The sequence below is a fragment of the Macadamia integrifolia genome, unplaced genomic scaffold, assembly GCF_013358625.1.
Source record: "Macadamia integrifolia cultivar HAES 741 unplaced genomic scaffold, SCU_Mint_v3 scaffold621, whole genome shotgun sequence".
Lineage (NCBI taxonomy): Eukaryota > Viridiplantae > Streptophyta > Magnoliopsida > Proteales > Proteaceae > Macadamia > Macadamia integrifolia.
This window is the reverse complement of record NW_024870499.1, coordinates 95,816-100,961: the sequence shown is the minus strand read 5'-3', so window position 1 is coordinate 100,961 and position 5,146 is coordinate 95,816. Positions and strand designations below refer to the sequence as shown.

At 38.0% G+C, this 5,146-nt stretch overlaps 1 pseudogene; it reads right to left on the bottom strand.

The window, feature by feature from the left end:
- Nucleotides 1-1,237: 1,237 nt before the first annotated feature.
- The window catches only part of LOC122069449, an 11,197-nt pseudogene continuing 7,288 nt past the window's right edge, over nucleotides 1,238-5,146 (bottom strand).

Below are 5,146 nucleotides of genomic sequence, written 5' to 3'. Positions count from 1 at the left end.
TATCGAGGCATATCGTATCGTATCGATGTGTATTGGTGGTATATTGATGCATATCGGTATGTATTGTCGGATATATATCGATACGAAAGGATTTTAAAAATTCCATGTATCGTATCGGTGTGTATCGTATCGGTCGGCTAAATTTAAGATACGTATCGGAGGGTATCGTATCGGTATCGGAGATACTTAAAACCATGACCCCAACCCTAACAAACAAAAAGGAAAAGCAAAAAGAATGGGTTCCATCTACCATAGTGAATAAAGAATCTTTAGACCAATGGCGATTTGACCATGAGATTAGATTTCTGAAATAGCGATTGCCATTGTTAACTCCCAACTAAGGATGTCAATTTCAAATTGAAATTGAATACTTAATTCAAAATCGATCCGAATTAATTGGATCGAATCGAACCGAATTACTTCGTTTCAAATTTGGTTTGAGTGTATGAGTATGAATCTTGGTTCGGCTCGATTTCGGTTTAGGGTGTAAGAACTGTCGGTTCAAACCGAAATTGAACCGAATTGCTCTTAAAACCAAAAAATGAAAAAAAACTTAGTATCGTTAAGAAAGAATTTTTAGGTGTGTTTTTTATAATTTATCATCACATATTTACATGCTAAGAGAATTTTGGAGTTATCCATAAGGCCCATAACTTGAGCTCATTATGGTCTTTGATCCATCACAGTCCCCAAAAGTGGAACCATTGTCATAACCGAATTAAAATCGAGGTAACAAAATCGAATTAAAACTGCATATCAGAACCGAATTGGAACCAAAACCGAACCGAATCAAATTGAATCGGCTTGAGTATCTAAATATGGAATCGAGTCGGTTCTTGATTCGGTTCTGATCCACCTAATCATCATTCGAAACCGAACCGAACCGATTGACACCCTTACTCCCAACCCATATTATAAGAGGTAAATATCTACTCTAATCCAATCAAAGAGTCAAATCCCATGGATGAAGAGATTCTCTCCTTAATAAAGAGGTTTTAGTTCTCCTTCACCCATGAAGAAGTAAGAATCCATTCACCACTGATGATGTGACCATATGAATGGACTCTTATATCATTGTTGACTCGCACCCCTTATTTTACAAGGTCCATGGTGAGGAGACACTCTTGGAGAAGATGAGTATAAACAATAAAAGATCAAGCACATATCAGTTTCATGTGCAAGAGGGATATGTGGGGGGGATGCTCATTTTTAAGGAAGTAGAAGAGGATCACAAGGATTAGCAATGGCACTACAATCATAAGAAACCAATAACATATACAATTGCCTAATGGAGCTCCAGCTTCTTTACATTTAATGAGTGCAAATGTAACTTCTAAAAGCTTCACTCAGCAACAGAAAATAATGAGCATAACTATACAGTTGGCCTCTTCACTCAGCAAAATTGCAGCCAAAATGAGTTTCGAGGGAAAAAGAATAGCACTGGAGCCTTGCAACCCATAACACTAAACTCAGATGGGATCCAAGATATCCAAGCAAATCTAAGCATTGCTGGTAGGTTTTCACCCTCAGGCTCAACTCAGCTGCAGTGCTTCTTTCACCCATCGAGGGTGGAATGTCACTTGGTACCATGCTGATGCCCTCCATTTTATAAGCAGTGCTTCTGTTCATCATCCGCAAGTTTCTGAGAATCTGTACACTCATTCTCAAATTTATTTGTCAAACTCACTCTTTAATGCACTATAGATATGCTTAAGCCTCTCTTTCAGTTCTCCCTGATTTCTGCTATTGTGCTTTGGCATGGACCATATGTGCCCGTCACCACCTCTTCATCCCTGTCCACTTTGTAATGCCCCAAAAGAGCATATGATTCCAGGCATCTCCAAGGAAATCCGCAGACACTGGTATCTCGAAATTCACATCATTAGGAATATTTTCAGTACCACAGGTTAGCTCCAAGGATGCTGGCACTTCTTCTGATGCATCTTTAATCTTGCAATAGAATTTTCCAATGTCTCATTGACTTGTACAACTGGGACTCACTCTTGCCCATAAAATCAGGGTACATTTTAGGTTTAAGCGCTTGGGGCATTGTAACAAGCTTGCCAGTTTTTGGAAAGTCAACATCTGTGGTGGCTACAAGCTCAGCCAATTCTAAGCATTTCTCATCCAAGGCACCATGTTCACTCTGGTCAGCATGAACCTTGTGAGCATTGCAGATAACACCAAGGTTGTCATTTACCATGTTCCTCGTGAAGAAATCTATTATGTCCTGTTGAACAACAAAAAAATAGACATTAGAGATTTCTGCCATCCTTCCCAGATGCAATTAAACATGCTTCTATTATGTTGAAAACAGGAAAAGTATGGAAAACTGAAATATTCTCCATTCAGGAAATCATTAAATTTTGTAGGGGCAAAGCTGAAGTGAAGATTCATAACATCAATTTGGAAGATGAGATAGATTAGAGCGTCATTAGGAGATTCAACAATTTGTTGACATTAATAGAAGGACTACATGGTTCAATACTTCAATTGCACCTACATTGGCAAATGATTTACACAACAGAGGGATCTTATCTAGGCCACAAATAGACCCAGCCAATAATTCCATCCATCCAATATTTCATATTCTTTAAGGTTTTCAGGAAAAGGTACCGTGGCAGTTTCACAATAACATCTGCCACATTAATTTTCATCCCTGATATCCCAAGTGCATCCCCATCAGAGGAGGCCCAAATGATTCTGGCCACTTATATATCATGGCTAAACACATTAGTCTACATGGAGGTAAGACATGGATCTTAGTAAAACAAAGTGACAATAATATTTGTCAAATATAAACCAAACCAAATGGCCCATTATATAGATAGTTACTACTACAAAATATAAATTTACAGTTCCGATTTGCAGCTCAGGATGTAGATAATACAAAACCAAATCAAACTGAAACACAGAGAACAGTAAAAACAAGAAAAATATTGCGAAATGTGACCTTAATGATCTCAATACTAATCATATTCATTTGAGTGGCATACTAGCTGTCCTTCAAAATATTATAGTCATAACTGCAGCAATAATAGAGCTAATATTTTTGAAGTAGTGGATGGGATGTTCATTATTGATGTGGCTGCTTCTTACAAGCAACTCCAGCTCTTCTTTATCACTAATCAAGACCATATAAGCCAACCTACTAGTCTCTGCGGGTTCGTCTGTCGATGTCATAGTTTGATCGTGGCCCACAGAAATGTGTTCTGCATTTGTTTCTTCTGATTATTACCCAATTTTTGTCCCATATCTGAGTGGGTAGCTTTGGTGTTGGGTTCTTTCAGCAGGGAATTTCAAGAACCCAACACCAGTTCACATGACCAACCCCAAGGCTCCTGATTGAACATGGGACGAAAATTTGGTCATAATCAAAAGAAACTAACACAGAACACGTTTCTATGGGCCACAATCAAATCATGACACCCATAGAGGAACCCGCGGAGACTAGTAGGTTGGCTTTATATGGCCTTGATTAGTGACAAAGAAGAGCCGGAGTTGCTTGGAAGAAGCAGCTACGTCCACTCCATTACTCAAAACTGCAGCAATAATACACCACAATTAACCAATAGATATGTAGACATAGCACCATAAACAAAGCATGAAAGTATGCATATTGAGCATCAAACACTATGCCAGGTTAAAGAATTCCAACCTCTGGTAAAAGGCAATAGGCTTTAGTTGAGGTTATAACCAATCTCCTTACTTCAGCACTATCATCTGACCCTTTGGAACGCTTCAGTAGTTTAGGATTGTTCAGCAACCATGCTTGGACTATTTTCAGTCTCTTGTATGCATCAAACACAAGATGCTTATAGGAACAGATATGTTTCAATGCTGTTACATTCACATCTCTTGTCTGCATTCTTAGCATATCAAAGAACTTATTCAATGACTGGTTCTGGTACATAATAGCATTGTGCATGATAGTATTCACTAAGAACTTAACCTCAAAACTATTTCCTTCATTGTAGTTAATACAGAAGAAAGAGTAAGTCATGGTAACTCCAAAGTCAGGTTCTTCCTGGATCTGTAAGTTCAGTCCAGGATAGTCATATGATATCCTCAGTTCTTTTGGACAATCAATGGCCTTTTTCAGTATCAACCAAAAACGGCTTGAGATTGAGATTCTGTAGGAATTACACCTATCAATTACTTTGCTAGGCGTAAAGTATGTAGTTCTAATCCAAGGATCCTCATGATCCAACATATCAAATGGAACCGATGCAGAAATGTCACCATCTGCAGTTCTGTAATAAACACAGACAGATGATTCCAACTGCAACAGAATTATAGCAGATGATGGCTCTGTATACTGTTCGATATAGTTGATCTCCCCCACCATCAATTCCACCTTGAAGTCGCATTCTATCACTGCATGCTTTGTTATCCCATCAAAGGGATACATCAGAAATTCCACACCAGAAGTAGGTTCTTCCCAACCAACAAAAAACTCATCCCCATGAACCAGTGTTCCAATCTCCTGATACCCTGTTCCAATTTAAAAATAAATAAATAACTCTCAATCCTGCAAATCAGCACTTAAAAGCGAAATTCACAACTCAGAGAGAGAAGGCTGAAAGCAAAATAAGCTTGAACTTCTTGCATAAAAGGCCAATCAAATATATGATGAACTACACTGAAGCAAGACAAAGCGAAATCCACAACTCAGATAAAAGAAAAAACATGACTAAAGAAAACAATAACTAAACTAGACATATATAAGGTTACAGATCACTAGAACAGAGAAATCCAGCCTCACACTCTCTAATATTCACCAAAATTTACAATTCCCCCCAAAAAACATCATATCTAGAAATCCGGTTTACAATTTTCTCCAAAAATAATAAACCCATCACCATTTTATGCAACTACCAGTCTACCACTATAAAATAAAACTTGCGGCAAAAACCCAACTCAAGATCTTGATAAATCGAAGTTGATCAAAGTACTTCAGATTATGAAGATTAAGGAGAAGAAACAAACAGAGCAAAGCAGTAACCTTTAGACGGTAGATCAAATCAAGCCATAATCTAAACAATCATCAAAGCATCTTGCAGTAGAAGAAGAAGAAGAAAGCTCTCGAGCTCTATGGTAGTTATCTTTCGGAAAGAAATCGAACCAGAGAAAACAGTGGAGTAGG